General features: G+C 41.6%; 1 protein-coding gene across 2 annotated transcripts in view; it reads right to left on the reverse strand.

Moving 5' to 3' along the window:
• Window positions 1-23,173, reverse strand: part of LOC145415100 (uncharacterized) — a 108,022-nt gene that overhangs the window by 55,457 nt on the left and 29,392 nt on the right. The window lies entirely within an intron of this gene.

Consider the following 23,173-nt stretch of genomic DNA (forward strand, 5'->3'; position numbering starts at 1 on the left):
ATTCCATCTTTCCTTCATAGTAAAGCGCCATAGGGACGGGGGTGGGGGGTGGGTAAGGGCTTTTTACTTTGCCATGTCACCCTTCCCAGTCAGCCAATTCCCTCACCCGCCAGCCACGTCATCCCTACCAAACCGCTTCCAACCGCATTGCCCCATACCGTACCTCTATACCACTGGGCGATATTCTGCATGTTACTGCCTTCATTTCTCCTATATCCTTTCCAGTCCGTAAGCTTGAGTATCAGAGACTGAAATATTAACCCCTCCACTACCATGACGTCATATTATTCTATTCAGACACACTAATGATGATTCTTTTCAATTGACGGAAGACCCCATGAACTGAAAAGGTTAGAATGCTCGTCATAAGCCCCTTCGCCAACTGATAAACAATTAAGGTGAGTCCGATTGTCTAGAGATACCAACAAATTGTGAAATAAGTCATCGTACAAGAGGGATTTTCTTACCATATGAGGAAACAAGCTCGTGAGATGTTAGGGCATATCCCCCCCCCTCTCTCTCTCTCTCTCTCTCTCTCCATCATATATGTCCACCTGTATATCTGTCTCTATCTATCACTCTATCCATCCTCATCCCGTCCCTCCCTCTTTCATCCACTCTCCCCACAAGTCCCATCTAACCAACTTGCATCTCTCATCCACCCTCCCTACACTTCCCACCCACCCTCACCACACTCGTCCCCACCCCTCTCACTCACCCACAACTCTTCCTTACCCACTAAAAGCTTCTCTCACTCGTTCATTATCTTCCCAAGTCTGCTTCCCACACTCTTGCAGCATATTTCATCACCCACCTCTTCCTCATACCCACATCTCCCACACCCACCCCAAGCTCTTCCTTCTCCCTCCCCCAGCCAACCCACTGCCCACCGTCAGTACCCATCACCCTTTTAGTATCATCTCATCCCCATTTCTCATTCTTCTCTAGGCTTTTTATCTCATTAAGTCTCCTCCTCAAACTGACTCCCCTCATCCTCTGTCTCTAAACCGCTACTTCAGTGGTCCCTCCTCTTCTGAGCTTTCTTCTTGCATCCCCCCTCCATGTAGCACCCTTCTGGCAATACCCGTTTTCTGTCCAGCTCTCTAATTCACCCCTTTTCTGTCGCCCCTTTTCTGTCCAACTCTCACCCCTTTTCTATCCAACTCTTTAATTCAACAGATAAATGATACTCCCAGTCCTTCATGTATGTAACAGGTCAACTCTGGAACTTTCCACCTCTGTCTGTATATCCTTCTGCCTATGACCTCCAGTCTTTAAAACGCAACTTGTCCAGGCATCTCGAAGCGAACGGAACTTGAATTTGGCTCTTTAAATTATTTTCTTGGGGGGATAAATCTTGTAGGCTTTTAGCTGTTGGTTCCTTCTACTTTACATTTACTAAAATCAATCATACCCTCACCCCAAGCGTCTCCCACCCTCCTACCCACTTATCAGCCATCTCATACCCTTGCACCTCACTGAAGACTATGTAACAGCTGACCTCCAGTGACTGACGGAGAAATCATAGTTCTTTGAAAATTTATTGTTATGTACCCCATTGGTTTTTCTTCACAGATAACAGAGTCGCACCATCATCTCTCATCTACCTATTCCTTCGATATGCATGTCTTCACATTCACTCACTGAATCCTCCCCCCCCCCCTCTGCTCCCACACTCATCTACCGACCCCTGTCTACTCCCACCACCCGTCAAGTCTCATCACCCTCTTCCACCGAAATCAGCCCCTTCCCACCTACCCACCCACTAACTTTTCCTCCCTTCACCCCCATTCCACTCATAACCACCGCTAACCCACACTCATACTTCTCCACCCCACTCATCCCCTACCCACTCATCACTCCCCCCTCCTGGTCCACCCATCCACCCACCCGTCATTCCCCACCCCCAGTTCCCCTTCCCACCCATCCACCCACCCATTACTCACCACGCCCCTTCCCCCTACCCACCCACCCAACAGCTGGTGCCCGCCGAGACTCCCGTAGCTAAGTATAGAGGCCGACCCCTTCCCTATTGCCAGCCGGGACCTCACCTCTAGCCCAACTTTTAATTGTTACTCTCTCTCTCACTTTCTCACACTCGCTCACTCTTTCTCACGCCTATTTTTAAACTCGTGTGCCATCTGACTTATCTCGCTATCCATCACTCTTTCTCACGCCTATTTTTACAGGGTTATGCCATTCTACAGATTTCTCACATTTGCTCATTCTTTCTCACATCTATTTTTAGCCACTTTACTATGAGGGGTCTCTCTTGAGCATGATATAAATTATTTGGCAGTAGAAAAAAGCAGATGTCGTCATCATACAGAAGTGATTAATGGAAATGATTTCGTAACTCCCTCGAGACGTCTTTTTTAAGGCCACCGAAATCGACAGGCCGTGGCAAAGATTAATATAAAAGACTTCAACTAAGGCAGTTCCACATTTTTGTACACACACTCACTCAGTCTCTGGCACTCTGACACTGGCATTCTATCTCTTAATCGCATTCTGCCATATGAATTCACACTCTCATCCTCACTCACACTCTCATATTCACTCGCCTTCTCTCACACTTACTCTCACATTCAAGCTCTTGCATTATACATGTGTTTTCATTTTGACACGATTATGCAGTAAGACGTTTTAGTGTTGCCATATACCGTCCTTACTCCTACACTTACAGTACATCACTCAGTTCTGCAATCCCGTTTCACGTCCTTTCATTTTTACTCATCCCCGCCCCGGAGGGGCTCGGGAATGGGTATTGTTTTCACTCGATTAGTCTGTTTGCTTGTCTGTGTCTGTTAATAACTTGACGCGAAAAGTACTGGTGCGATTTTTGACTAAAATTACAGGGTTTGATGGGCTATGATCTTATCACCTGCTTAAATTTTGGGCCAAATTGCGCCAAGGCCCAGGCTGTAGGCCAATATATATATATATATATATATATATATATATATATATATATATATATATATATATATATATATATATATATATATTCGCCATTACCCCTTTCAAATTCGTCATATCGACATGAAACCAAAACCTAAAGGTGCATCTTTCAAATTTGCATCCTATAACTTGCCTCATTACATCAGGGGGATCATTCCCCAGTTAGCAGGAGGGGGGTCAATGTCAGGTGGGTCGGGCCAATAATTTCAAATGGGCATAAAATCGCCCGTTTTCACCCGATTTATTCCATTTTTGGTATGTGACATTTTTGACTAGATATCCTGTTCTGTTCATACGTCAGCACTAAAATGTTCCTTGGCACAGCTACTTGTCTTTTTCTTCCTTACACTAATTATTTTTCACTTACTCAGTCCCTTCTTTTGCCTTTTCAAACCTCACACTTATTGATATATAGATGAACAGTCCTATATTTATTCTCTCTCTGTCTGTCTGTCTGTCTGTCTGTCTCTCTCTCTCTCTCTCTGTTCAATGCTTGTGCTGTGTGTCAGAACCTTTCACACACGTTCATACTCAGCATGATACACACACACACACACACACACACACACACACACACACACACACACACACACACGCGCACGCACGCACGCACGCACGCACGCGCGCGTTGATGGCTTCGTTGACGTACACGAAAACATGACACATTCACACTTGCTGACACATACACACAAATATGGTAACTCTTAATCGCTCACGAACATAGCTGTACACACACACACACACACACACACACACACACACACACACACACACACACACACACACACACACACACACACACACACACACACACACTGACTGGATGACACATGATGACATTTATACTCACACCTACTCAACGCACACACACACACACACACACACACACACACACACACACACACACACACACACACACACACACACACACACACACTGACTGGATGACACATGATAACATTTATACTCACACCTACTCAACCCGTGCGCGCGCGCACACACACACACACACACACACACACACACATGAATACGAGTATATGTACTCACCCATTCTCGTGCACTCTTTCATGTATACCAGTATTCAACTGTACTGTATATTCATACCTAACATCTGACACACACATACATACAAACATCCTATAAACACACACCTGCACACTCAAAGACCCATTCACGCATTTGGCATTCAGAGCTGCACACACACACACACACACACACACACACACACACACACACACACACACACACACACACACACATGAATACGAGTATATGTACTCACCCATTCTCGTGCACTCTTTCATGTATACCAGTATTCAACTGTACTGTATATTCATACCTAACATCTGACACACACATACATACAAACATCCTATAAACACACACCTGCACACTCAAAGACCTATTCACGCATTTGGCATTCAGAGCTGCACACACACACACACACACACACACACACACACACACACACACACACACACACACACACGTCGAACAAAAGATAGCGTGGGTATAAAATAGTAACTTGGAAATGTTGTCGAAAGTCAATAGCTGGTCAAGATATCAGATAAATTTGGAATCTTCTCGCGCTGTAATGAAAATTCCGTATAATAATAATGAGAGAGAGAGAGAGAGAGAGAGAGAGAGATGCAAAGCTGTACCATACTGAGAACGTTGAAGACAAGCAATTTCTTCTCATTAGTTCATCACTTATTTTTGGAACTGTGGTTTGTTATTAATCATAGCATTGCCTTTAGGCGAGTATCAGTAAATTTTAACAGTAACTTGGGAATTATTGATGTTTAACTCACCATCAAGTAATTTTTCACGGTGCGACTGAACTGTAGAAGTATGTAAAGCTTTTGTTTCAGCATAAATGAAAGATAACTTGAAAATAAGATTACATTTCCCTGTTTGCTGAAATTACAGGCTGCCATAACACTAGACTTGATAACGTAGCAAGTACACGAAAAATTTGAATGTATTACTTCTCTTATTCCGTGCAGTTATAGCTGTATTTCAGTTTTTCAACTTCGTACTGTACTCACTTCAATATTTATAGCTTTGTACAGTATTTGCACATCATCCGCTATCAACCGTTTTTTAAACTGAATTATGTTAATTTATGATGAAATCGCGTTAAATACAGTACACTGTATTTCCAGAAAATATAATTTTTAGTTATACACAGTTATCCACCATCATTTTCACACTAACATAAAACCTCCTATATTATCACCCCACTCACTTTCACGTAACAGATACACCCAGTGACATCTACCGGCTACCTCGCCATTGCGTTCGACGAAAAATGGAATCAATCACCAGTCAGTGCACTTGTATGGCAACACCCAGGCCCCGACCATCATGATGAGGCTTCCATGTCAGCACAAGGTATCCAATAAATTGTGCCATATATCTTCGTTTTCGCCGCTTCATGCATAGTAGTAACCCAAACAACTACTGACAGGATACAGAGGAGCTTACTCAGTGGAATAATATGAAAACACTAAATACATTAGTCCATTTGATTGTGTTTACTAGTTTTACTGTAAGTGGCGATGTATTTTGAATTAATTCTGGCTCGACGTTTGAAGTTCATTAATTAGTCTCTTTAGCTCCACCATTTCATATGGGTCTGCTAATTTCCTTCAAAAAGGGACTGACTGTGTTCTAGTAAAAAATAGAGTTGTCACCCACTGCTCGAAATATGCTGGAGCTTGAGTCAGTCTCTCTCTCTCTCTCTCTCTCTCTCTCTCTCTCTCTCTCTCTCTCTTGTAAATATATTGAGTGTTTATCTCTCTTGATTTTCAGTATTTTCCTGTATTTAATTGTCTTCATATTTATTATAACATGCAGATACATGAAAGAGAACACTTCAAAATTTTGCCTGTCTGTATTGATATGTGTCGGAGTCTGTGTACGAAGGCTTTTGTTCAAGTAGGCTTTGGTGTATTTTGTTTATAGTCTAATTGGCATGACTGTGTGTGTGTGTGTGTGTGTGTGTGTGTGTGTGTGTGTGTGTGTGTGTGTGTGTGTGTGTGTGTGTGTGTGTGTGTGTGTGTGTGTGTGTGTGTGTGTGTGTGTGTGTGGAGAGAGTGAGGGGACACGGAATGAGAGCAAGATGGAAAACTGAAGAACAGAAAGTGAATTTGGAAGAACAGAAGAACTGAGAGAGAGAGAGAGAGAGAGAGAGAGAGAGAGAGAGAGAGAGAGAGATGGAATGAAAGTTAGATGGAACACTATGTAGGACAGAAATTGAATTTGGAAGAACAGAAGAACTGAAGGGAAGGGAAGGAAAGGACACCAAGGGAAGCGAAGGAAAAGACGAGGAAGTGAAGAGAAAGGAAAGGAATGATATGGAACAAAAAGAGAGACGAGATGAAAAGAAAGCAAAAGAAGAAAACATGAGGAGATGAAAAGAAGGACAATACTCGAGTGGAGATGAGGGAAATGAGAGAGGAGGGAAATGAAAATAGAAAGCAAAATGGAACAGAGTTAGGAGAAAGTAAAGCTAAAAGGGAATGAATAGAAGGACAAGAGAATAAGAAAGAGAGAGAAGAGAAAACAGGGAAACAGAATAAGAATAGATGAGTTAAGAAAAGTAGGAGACGAAAGGAAAAGAGGAAAAGGAGAGGAGAAATGGAAGAAAACGAGTAGAAAAGAAAGTGGTGGAAGAGAAAGAAGACGAAAGATCTAGAGGAGAGTAAAAAGCAAGAAGTAATGAAGAAGAAATGGTTAAGGTAGTAGAACAGGGGAAGCAGTAGAAAGGAAAGGTGGAGAAGGTAGGAAAAACAGGGTGAGAAGTAGTGAGTGAATAGGATGAAGTGAAGAAAAAGAGAAAGGGAAAAATGGGATAGAAGAAGAAAAAGAAGAAGAAAGAAAGGCAGGAGAAAAGGAGAAACAGACAGAAAAACATTACTGGCAAAAACAAAAACAAGGAGAGAGTAACATAGACAAGAACTGGTGGAAGACTAATAGGAATACCGAAAGAAACCGTAAATACACCTCTCATGGCCTCGATAAAATCTATTGTATACAGTCAGGATAAATTATAATCGGAGTCATCGTACTGAAGACATTGATGGAGTTTGCTTTTAAACCCTTCAGTCCGACAGTTCACTTTATTCTTGCTACCTACAGACATCTCAACTTAGGAGAAACTTTTAATAGTGAAGGAGTTAAAGAAAGCTGCATCAAACCACTCCAGCTCGAGGAAGGTGTTAAGCTGTACAGGTATCATGAGTATTGTTTAACTGTACGCCAGTGTATTGGAGGGATTCATCTAAGTTCAGGTAGGTTCTTCATCAGCACCTCGTAATTCTTCACAGACAGCCAGGATATAATTTGTAGGGCGTCATCCCAGCGGGAGGGAAGCCAATCAGTGTTATAATCTGGGTTATTGTGTCATTGTTTATATTTAGCCGCGGGGTGGTCATTTAAAGATAGCGTCACACGTAAAAATAAACAGACATCTCATCCATTAGGTACTCTTGCCCACTGAGAGAGAGAGAGAGAGAGAGAGAGAGAGAGAGAGAAATCAGCTGGGTGAAATGATGAAGTACTGTAATGTTGATGGCAAAAAAGAGACACGGAGGAGATAAAACAAAGGAGGGACAGAAGGGGAATGTAGAAAAGAGAAACGAAAGAAGCTAAACGAAGGAGGAGGAGGAGGAGGAGGAGGAGAAGCAAATAAATACACCAGAAGGGAGATAGGGATGGAGAGAAAGAGCAAGTTGTAGCCGGAAAATGAAGAAAGAGAGACGCATACTCCTGGCATAATAACAGTATAAGGAACACTGAATCATTGGGAAGTCTGCCATGTTACCTAGGTCAGTGTTTATTATTAGCTGGGGAGTACTGACACACACACATACACGTTACACATTCCTTTTTTTTCTTATATCACTGCGTCATAAGCTGCGTCACGTATATACGTTGACATTGCATCAGAAAAAACACCAACGATGTGCAGAATGTAAAGACACATCCTTAAAATAAAACTGTACTCTCCATGGCAGAAATATTCTTAAAGCATGTATAAGAAATGAACTGGTAATTTGGTTGTACTTTATGGGAAAGCAAAAATGTATCGGTATTTTTCGCCACCGGACTGAAGGGGTTAAATACCAGATCCACGGCTACTATACGCTTTAGGTGAATTTCAGGCAGTAAGTAGCAACAGTGAATATCCATTTAACCCCCACTGCCTATTGACATTATTTGTATATTACTCTTACTACCGACAGACGATTAGAGTTAGTGTAAGGGAGATTTTCGGAGTGGAGAAGGTAACTCTAGCCCCCAGTAATCGCTTCAGTAGGAGAGGTTTTCTTCTTAAGTTAAATAAAGTCGGTTGGAGGTAGCAAGAATAAAGCAGTGTCATCGTGGTGAAAGGGTAAATAACATGTGATATATGGTACCGATGAATATGGTTATGTTAGTTGGCAGGGTTACAGAGAACACTTATAGAGGTGTGAGTTCTCAGTTTGTCATAGGCTAATAATTATGTAAGAATGAAATTACAACTTTCGTATAAATAAGAACTATTACAGTTCATTGCAGACTTACCGGTACGCACAAACATCCACGTCAGTTTACCGAACTTGTAAAGTTAGTTTATATTACACTTCCTGTAGTGTGTAAAGCAAACCAATTATAAAAGTAGATAAAACAGTTGTATTAAGTGTGTTTTATGTTGATGCATGACTTTGGCTTCTATAATAATTTGGTGTTGAACACTGGGGTATTTCATCTTGGGAAAAGTTCAGAAAATTGTCAAAATCAGTAACATCTGTCCTGTAATCGATTATAAGTACAGGTGTTTGCTGTTACTAGAGCGAAATTCGTCTCTAATAATGTTATTCCAATTTTCGTTTTTATTTATTTATTTTTTAAGTACATTATATTTTTCCGAGTCATTAAATTCATCCACAGCTCAACACACAACGTTTTTCAGATATATGGGCTGAAATGCAGAATTAGTGGCATTGTTTTTATTTTTGTGTATCTAGTACATGGACTAATGGGAAATATTCGCAGGTCAGAGAGGGTGGCGCCATGTAGAGGAGAAAAAAGGATCATAAGGGAAAACAGAAACGTGCTCGCTCTCTCTCTCTCTCTCTCTCTCTCTCTCTCTAGTATTGTGTGTGTGTGTGTGTGTGTGTGTGTGTGTGTGTGTGTGTATCTTGAAGTTTATTTTTGCATGTAACAAGTTTATATTCTCTTTTACGGTATGTCATCCTTACCTATCTGTATATCTGTTCAATATTCTTCCTCAGACGTTCAGTCGCAGAGCTCATCCAAGGTTGCCATTGCAAAAGCCATGCTCCTATCACAAGTCATTACCACTCCCTCCCGCCGCTCTGTGCTGTCTTCCTACGTTATGGTTCAAACTCCGCTTTGTGCTGTCTTTTTGTTAGCATGGGAGACTTCGTAGCTCCTGTTCCTAAGCAGTTTTATTTTTAGTAGTAGAGCGAGTGAAGAGTGCTCACTATATTCCACCCGACTATAGCAAAGTGAACAGAAGATTGAGGTGACAGAGAGGAGAGAGGTGGAAGGAAGAAGAGGGGATAAAAGGAATGAGTGGGTGAGGAAGGAAGAAGAGGATTAAGGAAAATTGGCTGTCGACACTTTAGCTATTAACTGCCGCACGCTGCCTCTTAATGAACAGCCCCATTCATCAGATGAGGGACTTCACCAATTTATTCATGCCAGTTCCAGACTATTTTATCCAATTTAAGAAAGGCCGCCGTTTATAAGAGGGTTAATGAAAACTATATGTAACCCTTCCTGTTCCTCCCTCAAGTGGAATGAAATAATACAGAGATTACAAGGATAAAATAAAATATACAGTAAAAGACGTAGCCGGTGTAAACGGGTCAGGAACAGAAAAACTATTCCCCTTCATTCCGAAACAGTCAGCATACATTTTAACCAAGATAAAATGAAAATACAATATATTCTAATAATCCAGCTACATTAAACCTATGCCAGAAACATATAGTGGGTGTTCTATTTTACATCTTGTCAGAAACTGATATAAAATAGTTTACACTGCATTTATATCGTCGCCAAAAAATTAGAACAGTTTTTCCTATTGTCTGCACCGTACAGCATTGTGAAAAACTTGAAACCGTCCTTTTTACTGTATATAGCACTTCTTATTACCTACAGAGCTTCACCAAACGCATATCGAAGTTCTTATTATATACAGTATAGAGCTACCCCCCCAAAAAAAAAAAAAAAAAAAAAACGTACAGCAGTTCCAGTGGCATACAGAGCGTCGCGAGCGTCGCCAAAAACCCATGACATTTCTCAGTGTACAGGTATACACAGCATCAGTCAAAAACGTATATCATTTCGCCTAGAGAATTATAGCGCTTCTCCAAAAACGTATAACATTTCTTAATTTATATAACGCTTTGCCAAAAACGTATAGCATTTTCGTTTATAGGAATTTAGATCGTGGCCCAAACGGTAAAACTTTGTGCTGTTCGAGGAGTTCCATCATGATAATAAGGCGCAAGATGGATGGTGGTGGTGCGGTCTCATGCCAGGAGGGTGATTCAGACACTGGGAGGGCTGGGGGCTGGGCGTGGGTGAGGGGGAAGGCGGAAGGGGGAGGAGGGGAAAAGGGAGGGATGAGGGTGTTGAGCAGGGAGAATGGGATGCAGGGGAAGAGGATAAAGGAAGAAATGGAGGTAGAGACAGAGATCCAGGAAGTGGATGTAGGGGAAATGGAGGGGAGTGAGTGTGTTTAGCAGTGTCATTGGTGGATGAGAGGGAAGGAGAGTGAGGAGCGGGGACAGGAGGAGTGGATAGAGGGTTTTAGGGAGTGGAGGGAGCTGAGGAGAGAGTGGAGGGAAAGGGAGTGAGGAGGTGCTGAGAGAGTAGAGAGGAAGGCAGCAGGAAGTGGAGGGATGGGGAGTATGAAGTGGCGGAAAGGGAGTAAGATGTGGGTGGAGGGGGAGTGGAGAGGGTCAGGGAGGGTGAGAGAGGGGGTAGTAGGTGGAGTGAGAGATATGGCTGCTGGCTGTGAAAATATATGAAATGGGAGAAAATTATGTCCTGTTTGTATGTGGTTATCTTCATGTGAATTTATGGTGCTCGTATACTTATTTATTGCAGTCAGTAGCTGAATGTGTGTGTGTGTGTGTGTGTGTGTGTGTGTGTGTGTGTGTGTGTGTGTGTGTGTGTGTGTGTGTGTGTGTGTGTGTGTGTGTGTGTGTGTGTGTGTGTGTGTGTGTGTGTGTGTGTGTGTGTGTGTGTGTGTGAGCGTTGATGGTTCGCCTACACTTTGCATTATCTGTCCTGCTCTTCTTTGTCCTCTCCTACCTACACCTACAGGTATACCACACTCTGTCCTGCTTATCCTTCGTGCATATTCACTTGGGGATAGGAAGCTCTCTAGCACCTCTTTACCAGTTTATTTCTGCATGTGACATTTTTATGTGTGTTTTACTATTTATGTATGTCGTCTTTGTCTCGGAAGTGGCAATGATAAATAACTTGAAGCAGGTTATCAACATGCCGTGAGCAGAAATATACATACAAGACGAGGTTCCATCCTGTCCTACCTTGTCGTGTCCTACCCTGTCGTATCCTTCCCTGTCTTGTTTTATCCTACCCGGCCACTCTACCCTGCCTTTTCCCCGTCTCTGTAACCTTACCTTACCCTGCTATGTTCCATCTAAGCCCTACTCTGCCCTGTCTTATATTGCCTTACCTAATCCTGCCGTACCCAAGCCTGACCTACTTTATGCTACCTTATCCTTCCTTATCCTACCTAATCCTGCCGTATCCAGCCTTATTCTGCCATGCCCTGACTTATCCTGAATTATCGTACCTTATCCTACCCAATATTGCCTAACCGAACTTTATCTTGCCTTGTCCTCCCCCACCTCCCTACCCCTAACATACCTCGTTTCCTTCTAACCGGAGAGGGAGTGAGGGAAGTTGTGTCGGCGGGGAGGGAGAGGGAAGAGGAGGAGGAGGAGGAGGAGGAAAACAAGTGAAGAATGATAGAAGGAAACGGAGATAAGGGAATACTCGTAAACGAATAGAGTACCTGATGATGCAGGGAAACATGTGATGGTGATGATGATGATGATGATGATGATGATGATGATGATGATGATGATGATGATGGTGGTGGTGGTGGTGGTGGTGGTGGTGGTGGGAATATTGCTGCTGTTGCTGCTGCTGTTGATGGTGGTGATGATGAAGATAATGATGGTAATGGAGAGTGGCGATGATGATGAAGACACACAGACAGAAGAAAGCCAGTTGCTGTTGTCCATGTTGCAATCCAAAGCTCATCTGCTCGTGAACTCAGTGAACAGAAGGGAAAAAGCAACTGCAACATGTCGCTTCTCGAAATCTTTTGCTGAGAAAATGTTGAAGGATTTCCCCTGTGCCGTGCTAATGTAATGCATGAAGTGAGTGTGCCGAGGTGTTTAGGTGGGGATGCATTGCTGTGTGGGCGTAATGGAGTGCTTGTGTGTTGTATATTGTGTTCGTAGCAAGGGAGGTGAAGACAGACAGTGAAAGAGATAGCATGTGATTCAGCGGTAGAAGAGAGAGAGAGAGAGAGAGAGAGAGAGAGAGAGAGAGAGAGAGAGAGAGAGAGAGAGAGAGAGAGAGAGAGAGGCCAGCAATCTCCCCCACATCCTATCTCTAACTGAATTCGAACTATGTAGAGGAAATTCTCATATACATCTGCAGGGGAGCAGGGGAGGAGAAGGAGGGGGAAGAGGAGGAGGAGGAGGAGGAGGAGGAGGAGGTAGATGGGAGAAAGGGAATAAGAAGAAAAGGAATGAGAAGGAGAGGGAGACGAAAAGGGAGAGAAAGACGAGAAACAGGTGAGAGAAGAGGGAGAATAAAATAATAGTAAACGTGAGGAAAGGGGAAAAAAAAGAAAAATATGGACAGAAGGGGGAATGTGAAAACAAAAGACTGAAAAGAGGAGGAGGAGGAGGAGCAGGAGGAGGAGGAGGAGCAGGAGGAGGAGGAGGAGCAGGAGCAGGAGGAGGAGCAGGAGGAGGAGAATCCGATAAAGTGGAGGAAGTCGAAGAAAGTGAAAAAAGAGAAGGAAACTGGAAAAACAAAAAATAAAAAAAGTGGGAAAAGGAGAAATGGAGATGCAAGGGTAGTATGTAAAGGAAGAAAGTAATATGTAAAGGAGAAAAGGTGCGGCGAGAGAAGAGGAAAAGTACGAGAGTAAGAGGAAGAAGAGAGAGGGAGGAAAAAATATAAATGGACCAGATGAGAGAGAGAGAGAGAGAGAGAGAGAGAGAGAGAGAGAGAGAGATCACATATATATTAAAATGTTGAGCTTGCATAAAGAAAAGGTGAAAAAAAATCAGCGTGATATGACATGAAAAGAAGGATTAGTGAAATAAGCAGTGAGAGGATGTGTTATTAACTGTATTTATGTTATTTTGCAATGTTTAACGAAGGCAATAAAAGTAAACATTTAAATTCATTGATGTTCTATATTAAGAGTATCTGACACACACACACACACACACACACACACACACACACACACACACACACACACACACACACACACACACACACACACACACACACACACACACACACACACACACACACACACACACACACACACACACACACACACGCCAAGTGAGACAGATGCTGTTTGCAATATTTTAAAAGGATTGGTGACAAATAAACAACAAAGAAGACAGGAACACCGTTGTGCTTTGATGTGCATTGTGTTGTGTTTAATTTTCTCTCTCTCTCTCTCTCTCTCTCTCTCTCTCTCTTGTGTGTGTTTGTATGTTGTGTTTATATGTGTAAGAGAGAGAGAGAGAGAGAGAGAGAGAGAGAGAGAGAGAGAGAGAGAGAACAACAGGGAAATGTTTGCGGAGTCAGGTCAACCAATTTCAAGGCAAGTTCACCGACGTTATTGTACATGTGTGGTCTTGAGCTTCGCTGAGAAGGAGGGGGAGAGAGGAAGAGGAACGAAGCGGAGAAAGAGAGAAACGATGAACGGTAAGAGATAGGGAAAGGAAGACTAATGAAATAGAGATAGAGAAAAGAGGAAGAAGAATGAAGAGAAGCTCAATGGGAAAAGGATATTTTTAGAAAGAAGAGGAGAAAAAAAGATATAACGGAGAAACAACTTGGGGAAGGCTCGGCCATGAAGTAATTAAAACACACACACACACACACACACACACACACACACACACACACACACACACACACACACACACACACACACACACACACAAGTAATCGTTCTTCCATCAATTTCATATACGTATCCTGGTGGGCGCCTAACATTTAAGAATTTTATGACACACTGAAATGTCTGCGTAACCAAGACACATTTGGTGATTCTTCATTAACTATCATCGTGTCACATATGATTGCTGTATTTGTTATCTGATTGGGTATTTCTCTGTAAGTGCGACCGATGTTGTGGAGATGTGACAGGCAGTTCCCGTCATTCGGGAAGCCGTCACCATACCCAGTTTTGCATTCGATAATCAAGGAGTTTTTTTTGTTGTTGTTAGTCCTGCATCGTTTCCTTTTTATGGTTACCAATTCTTTTTCAACAATTCATGGCCATTGGTCTTCATTTACTTAACCTACCTTAATCTAAGTTAATCACAAAACATTATACGTTGATTTCGCTTTCCTTTGCGAGTATCTGTTTCATCTAAGCAATAGTTTGATTGCAAAAAACTTACAATCGAATCTTTCTGGTGAAATTTTGATGTGTGAAAATGCAGATTCTGAATACATAAAAACTGATATTCTACAATGCAAATACTTAAACCAAGCACCAATTTTAAATAAGTAGGGTCATTGGTAATTTGGATTATAGCGATAACAGAGATTCACAACAAATGCTAAATCAGTGTTATATATATTACAGAAATTTTCCTGAGGATTAAACTGAGATTTGCCTTGTAAACTTTAGTCATGGAATGTAAAATAATACTTTATTTCAAATTCATAATATTAAATTTCTAGTTTCCCATTAAAATGAGAGGAGGGAAGAGCATAGAAAGAGGAATGAAGATGAGAAGAGAGGAAGGGAGTAGACAGAAGGTTTAAAAAAGAGGGGTGAAGAAGACAAGAGGGAAAAAAAAGGGAAATAAAGATAACAAGGGATGTGAAAGAGATGAAAGTAAGTGGAGGAGAAGGAAAAATGTAAATGGGAGATGGTAATACACATAAATGATAGGAGAAGAGGGTGGATAAAGAAAAAAAGGAAAAGAAAAGATTGAATGGAGGAATATATACGAACGAAGATGGGAAAAGGGAAAAAAGATTATTGGGTCAGCAAGAGATGAGGAAAGAGCAACTGAAAGAGAGTAGTCCTGAATAATCGAAGAGGCCGGGGGGATGGGGGGGAATAGGAGGGAGAAAAGGAAGGAACAAACTTGCATGGATGGAAACGAGGAAAGAAGAGAAGGTAAGTAATGAAAGAGAAGGAAAAAGCGATGTAGTAAAGAATGCACGGAAACCAGAAAGGAAAGGATATGAATGAACAAGAAACGAAAGAAAGAATGAGAGAAGCAAGGGGAGAGGGAAGGCAAAGATTAAAAACAGAAATAGAGATGGGTGACAGGAGAGAAAATAAGCAGAGGACGAACCAGATAAACAAACAGGGAATTGATGGAGTAAGGGAGGGAAAGAGAGGAAGATAAGAAAAGATGTGAATCGAAGAGGAAAACTGAAATAACAGAGGCAGTATAGAAAGAAAGAAAAAAAGAAATTAACAGAGGGGAAACTTAATAAATAAACAATAACAAATAGAGGGGGAGAAACAAGAAGAAGCTAAATAAAGAAGATAAGTAAATGATAAAAAACATGAGAGAAGATGAATAAAAAAAAACTGGGTAAATGGACTGAGAAGAAGGAACTATAAATAAAAAGAGGGAGTAACGCTGGAAGGAAGGAGAGAAAACAAGAGTGCGAGGAGAAGGGATAGGCGTGAAGAAATACAAGGTAAGTGAAAGGTGGAAATGGAAAAACAAGAGAGGAGGAAGAAATAGGATAGTATGAGAATATGAGACAGAACTAAATAACTTAAGAGATAAAAAGAATAAAACAAAAAACTAGGAATTAAAGGTGACAGACTAATGACGAACGAAATAAAAGCCAGGAGACTGAGAAAGAGAGAGAGCGAGAGAGAGAGGGGGGGGAATCAATAAAACCCCCGACAAAGCTCTCTGTTATGTTTCCTGGTCACAGTTTTGAGAGAGAGAGAGAGAGAGAGAGAGAGAGAGAGAGAGAGAGAGAGAGAGAGAGAGAGAGAGAGAGCGGTGCGTGCTTTTCTGGTGTACAGTACCTATGTAGGATGGGTGTATGCGTGCGCGCCTGCTCTGTGTGTGTGTGTGTGTGTGTGTGTGTGTGTGTACCATCTCTCACCAATCCCCACATATTTCCCAGCTCCATGTCCACACCATCCACCACCATCCTGTGACTCGCAAACAGGTCTAGATCGTCCTATTAGTGGCCGTGTAATGCAGCTGCCTGGCCATCTCCACCATTTTGGATCCTACCTCCTGACCCCCTGAGTTTATTTTCGTATTCTTTTGGCTGAGGTGATTTTTATAGTCCTTCTTCCTTGGCGATTTATTTTTCTTATTATACTTAACCCCTTCAGTCGGGTGACTTTTTTTTCTTGTAATCCATGCATCTCCAGACGATTTTATTCAGATTGAAAGGATTAATTATTAGGGTTATATCCGCCCCCTCCAGGTACACAGATCTCCACACAGGTAATAGTCATCTGGAGGCAGCAGGAGCAAAGAAAAAAAAAGAAAGAAAAAGAAAAAATAAAAAGAAAGAAAAAAGAAAGAAAAAGAAAGTTAAATTCCAGAGATTAAATATTCCTTTGTATGTTTCTGTTGCAAACTGTCGATTTGAGAGAGAGAGAGAGAGAGAGAGAGAGAGAGAGAGAGAGAGAGAGAGAGAGAGAGAGAGAGACAGAGAGAGACAGAGACAGAGAGAGAGAGAGAGAAGCGCATACAAGGGAATACTGGGGTGTAATAAGCCAAATGACCTACCCAGAAAATTGCCCTATTAAGTCTCCTCTGCCAGCGAGCCATTAGTCTCCCGGTCTCTCTCTTATGAGCGTATTTCATCCCTTGCCTTTTGTATGCTTTGCCATCCAGTTTCATTACCATAGATTATTTCTCTTCATCTCTTCCTATTTGTAGATGACTTTTCTGAGCTGAGGGGAAGATCTTTTCACACTAATGTGGTAAGAGAAGATATAAGATCTTTTTGCACTGAAGGAGTTAGAGGATGCTTATTTTTCCATGCAGTGTTATATTATTCACCCATTTCTATCATATACAATCCATTCAGTCTTCAGATGTGTATAATTAGACATCATTCATATATCTCTATTTCCCATATTTTTCAAAGCAGACTCAGATCATCACACCCAGTCCCATAATATCCCATCTGCTCTGTCTTCAAGTGACTTGATTGTATACACCATTCATATAGGTATCTCCGTGCCCCTTACACCTCTTACATCCGTTCCACATATAGACATCAGAGTCGAGATATAGGAGCTGGTGAATTATAGGAGTGTAAATGTTGCATGTGTCAGTGTGGATGATTGAGCCTGTGGGAGGGAGCCAAGTACTTAAAAAGGGGAGAAGAGAAGAGGAACTTAGAACTTAGAAGGGCTTACGGGGAGTGGAAGCATTTGTGAAACTCTTGCACTGACGTCTGTGGCAGTACACTCTCCTGCTTTTGTGTTTTCCTCTTTCCTGACTGCGGACTCTACACAGTTCGCTTATTACAGTGGAATAAAGATGATGATAATATGTTTTGTCTTTGGTAATGTCATTGCTGTATATAGATGATTTTGTGCCTCTCTCTCTCTCTCTCTCTCTCTCTCTCTCTCTCTCTCTCTCTCTCTCTCTCATTTAATTAAATTCTTATGACATGCTATTTAAGAGCAAGGACAGAGAGAATGCTTGAATATTTATGGATTCCCGACATTATTAGTTGCTTTTAATTTCATTTATATTTTTTCTTCCATAATTTTTCCTTTATTCCTTAGAACTGTGCATCACCATTTTTGAAAAGAGAGAGAGAGAGAGAGAGAGAGAGAGAGAGAGAGAGAGAGAGAGAGAGAGAGAGAGAGACACACACACACACACACACACACACACACACACACACACACACACACACACACACAGACTGATAATAATCATAGATCAAATATTTAAGTAGATGGATGGATGAACACTTGTTATTTTTGTTTCTTTCCTTTTACAGAGGCCTGGGAATGAAATCCTTTGCGAAACTGGTATTGTTTAAAAATTCCTTCTTTCATGCACTTAAAATAATTTCTTCGAGCAGCAGGGGATTATTGGAACTCGAAGGAATTATATGACCCTTCTCTTTAAAAATTCCTTTGTAATTATTGTGCATACTATCGTGGTTCATTGTCTTAACCTATATGTATATGTTAAAAAGTTGAAGGAAGACGCAAGAAATTTTACTAACACAGTTTACAGAGATAAGTATTCGCCTTTTCCCTTTGAAAGTGCTGCTCAGGTCGTTTGAGGTGCTTAGTCAGGTATAAACAGCGCAGACGGCATACCCCCACATGGTTAATTCACACACTGACCTCACATGATTTGATATTGCCAGATACTCTGATATAAAGCCAATGTCACATTAGGATTTTTTTCAAGAAATATTTAGTTCGATAATTTGTCCGGAAAAGGAAAATCTGCCATCAAAGTCATACCAATGGTTCTGATTGTGTCTTCCAGCAGGAGAAATCAGTGAGCGCCGCCGTGCGAGTATTTGAAATGGATTCTTATAAGTGAAAAGATTGATGATAATGATAGGCCTGCAATACGATAAATGATCAAAAAGTATAGCCTATGTTGAGTGTACACCGCTGTGGTCTTGGCTAGAACAGCATTTTTGGCTACATAAAATGGGGAAAGTGACCTCCCACATCTCACGTGTGTTGTGCTTTCATTTTCCAGCACCAGAGATTCGTGCTTTGAGGCTTGAGTTCGCAAAGCCAGCGCTGCACAATACCAAATATCAGCGTGATGGGTATTTTTAGCTCAACAAGGCCGCCAACCTGAAAATTTGTCCTACCCTTACAAGAAAATCATTAAGTATACCGAAGAGAAAGAAAATTCCTTCGAAGGGAAGCAATACTTTGTCGAAGGAATTAATTATTTTTAAGAATACCGTCTATAGTTGGACAGATAGGTAGGTGAATGGATTGATAAATGAGAGAGAGAGAGAGAGAGAGAGAGAGAGAGAGAGAGAGAGAGAGAGTTACTATTTCTGTGTCTCCACTCACTCTTTCCCTCTTTTCCTCCAGCTCACAGGGTAAGATAAAAAAAAAAAAATCCCTATGACTCAACTCAGCGGACTGTACGAAGCGACATGTAATCCGCTGTCTGTCCGTCTGTTTGCCTGTGCCTGGGTCTCTCTCTCTCTCTCTCTCGGTCCCTCCGTTTACCTGTGTGTATATTACTCCAGTTTTCCTGCTTCTACCTACCTATCTACCTGTCTATCTGCCAGCCTAATTTAATCAAGGTATTCATCTCTGTTTTTCTGTCCACTTAGCTCTGTATGCTTATATTTCTGTTTATTTATCTTTATATCTTAATCACTGGGTTTCTCTGTCACTGAATTTCTTCCCGTTTCTTTTTTCCATGTCAGTCTCTGCCATCATTCTGTTCTTTTCTATATACTTTCATGCATTCTTATAATTTCTGTGGGACTTGCAATTTTCTTTTGTCAGTTTCTTCATGTTAGTCTTTTAGTTATATTGCCAGAGAAATGGAAGGAGAATAATAAAAATAAAATAAAAAAGTGAGATAATGATTGCGATATGGAGAGAGAGAGAGAGAGAGAGAGAGAGAGAGAGAGAGAGAGAGAGAGAGAGAGAGAGAGAGAACTTTATTTCCGTACCTCCTGTTCATTCACTCACTCTGTACCTCGCTCACGGGGTAAAAACAAAGCACAGGATTTTTTTTCTTTTTTCTCTACATAATTCCCCTGTGACTAACCTCCCTAAGGCTAGGAAGAAACTCTCTCTCTCTCACTCTCTCTCTCTCTCCCTCCCTCCCTCTCTCTCTCTCTCTCTCTCTCTCTCTCTCTCTCTCTCTCTCTCTCATCTATCCATCCATATTACTATTCCATATCCACTCAGTCGATCTACTTACCGACCGACCTTCCTATCCATACTTATATTTCCTTCCTTGTATATATCTGTTTATCTACCCGTGTATATATTTGATCTATCTCTGCCTAGCTAAGCACCTGTCCCCTTCTTTGTGTGTTTATCCTTTTATCTGTCCATATATTATTTCCGTAAGTCTTTTTCTATCATTTTATCAATCAATATGTCTCTGTTTAGAAATCTCTCTATGGGATTTGTCTGTTTACCTATCTCAACTATCTATCTTTGGGTCTTGGGTTTCCTGAATTTCCTCCTCTTTAGTTGTACATTTGGTTATACATTTGGTTATTTATTCACTTCGCCGTTACCTGCTCCAGCCGGATAAGAAGAGCAAAACAACCTCATTTATTTACATTCAGTCTCTCATCTGTCTTATGCAATGAACTGCACAAGACAATTATAAGCCTTCTTGACTCGGGGGAAAGTTATTTAAATTCAGAGAGAGAGAGAGAGAGAGAGAGAGAGAGAGAGAGGGTTAAACTGAACAAATGACTGGGGTAAGTGACTGTGAGAGCTTAATGGGATTGTCCAAGTGAGCAAGAATGAACGAGATTGAGTGTGCAGGCGAGAATTAAAGAGGGGAAGTAAAGTAATTGCTTGGAGCGGAGGTAAACAGTTTATTCTAGCTTCCGAAAGACGGTTTTATTGGACCGAGAAACTCTGACCTCCTGATGCAAAAAGAGTTAAAAGCGAAAAGAAATGATTAAGTGAATGAGATTGGAATTACGTGAGAGTGAGTGATTACGGGAATAAAGAAATGATTTAGTGAGTGAGTGAGTGTGTGAGTGGGTGAGTGTGTGAGTGAGTGAGAGTGGAGGTTAAAAATAGGGATTAGTGAAGAAGGAGGGCCCAGCTGGCAGAGAGAGGTAATGGGTGGAAGGGGCCTTAATGAGGGCAGGTAGAGAGAGAGAGAGACAGACAGACAGACAGACAGACAGACAGACAGACAAAAGAGGATGGGGAAAAGAAAGAATGAAGGAGACAGACAGACAGAGAGCAATTAGGTGATAGACGAAGGGCAATAAAAAAGATTGGAAGGGAGAGAGAAAGGGGGGTAGGGGGAGAAGGAAGGAAAGAGAAAGGCAGGCAGACAAACATAGAGGGAACAATAAGGTGGATGACAAAAGGCAGAGAGAGAGAGAGAGAGAGAGAGAGAGAGAGAGAGAGAGAGAGAGAGAGAGAAAGAGAGAGAGAGAGAGAGAGAGAGAGAGAGAAGCCAAGTCACTAGATACAAACGAAAATCTATTGGTAAATGCTGATGTATAATTTTAGTGCATTTTACTATTCATTCTTACAGATTATACTGCGTTTATAATTATGCTGTCCAGTCATCTTGTCATGTATAATAACCATATCTTTTGTCCCACATTTCCACATGCTCTTTCTTACGTTTTCCTGCCGGCTTTGGTTGAAGGGATTGTAGGTGAGAGGCAGGAGACGAGGGCTAGGAGGATGTGTAAAAGACGAGGAGTGGGCGGAGAGGGGGGTGTTTGTGGCGGGAAGGAAGGAGGGGGTGAGGAAGATGAGGGGTAGGCATGGAGGGGGGAAAAGAATGAGGAGGAAATGGGGTGAGAAGAGAGGGTAGGGGAGGGGACTGAAAAGAGGCAGTGAGAAGAAGGGGAAAGGGAGAGCGAGGAGGACAAGGAGTAAGGCGAGGGATAAGGGACAGTGAGGAAAGAAGAGCGTTGACAGTTGGAGGAGGAGGAGCAGAAGGGGGGGGGGGAGAGTGAGAGACAGGAGAGGAGGTAAGGAGCAGGTGGAATGGGAAGAAGAGAAAATAATAGGTAAGGGGAGGTGAAATAGAGAGAGGAGTGGGACGGGATGGAGCCTTCTTTTTTGATGCCATTGTCCACTGTTCCTCACGTAGCTTTTTTTTTATTTTTATTTTTTTGCTCTCTTCCTTCAGTCATGCATGCACTTTTTTCTCTCTTCTCCCACCCCATCCTTTTTTACGTCACCCATCATTCATCTATCCATACTTCCGTGAGATCTGTCGTTTCTCCCATTCATATATCTATCATCCATTCAACCCTCTTTCATCACCTGTGCAAATCCATCCATCCATCCATCCATCCATCCATTATTTATACAGTTCATGCATCCATCCACTCACATAAATACCCATCCTTCATCCATTTATTGTCATCTACATATCCACCAATTCAGCCATCCATCCACAACTACTCATGCGTATAAATTCAGTCGGTCATTCACCTCTCCCCAGTCCATCCACACAACGAAATAAAGTAATAAAAAAAATAACGAATTACATTATACTCTGAAATCCAAAAATGAAGAGAATTGAAGAGTAACGATGTGATGATAAAATTAAGCAGTGCATCTCGTTATTCGATTATTGGCAATGAAATTAATTGGGGTATTGGGAATAATTCAGTTACTGGTCGTTTCAATTATCATATTTCCTAATTTTCTCTGCCTACTGTATTTTTGTACATTTATTTTTCAGTTTTTTGCCTTTTCATTCCTCGTGCTAGATTTTTTTTTCTTTCCTCCCTGTTTCTCTCTCTCTCTCTCTCTCTCTCTCTCTCTCTCTCTCTCTCTATTTCACTTGCTGCCTGTTTTCAATATCCCTTTCTTTTGTTTTGTATTTTCTCGCATTATCAGCCTTTCACCTTCATTCATTCTCCGCCCCTTTTTCTCTCCTATATCAAAATTACCCCAACACACCCCAAAATAACCCCAACACACCCCAAAATAACCCCAACACACCCCGAAATAACCCTACCACACCCCAGTGTAACACCAGCACACCAAAAAAAAAAAAAAAAACTAACACCCCGAAATAACCCCAACACACTCCAAAAATAACCCCAACACACCCCAAAAATAACCCCAGGACACACCAAAATAACCCCAACACACCCCAAAATAACCCCAGGACACACCAAAATAACCCCAACACACCCTAAAATAACCCCAACACATCCAAAATAGCCTCAGCACACCCCAAAG

The sequence above is a fragment of the Coenobita brevimanus genome, chromosome 101 (genome assembly GCF_032717465.1).
Source record: "Coenobita brevimanus isolate Jiangsu-jjx chromosome 101, ASM3271746v2, whole genome shotgun sequence".
NCBI classification, from domain to species: domain Eukaryota; kingdom Metazoa; phylum Arthropoda; class Malacostraca; order Decapoda; family Coenobitidae; genus Coenobita; species Coenobita brevimanus.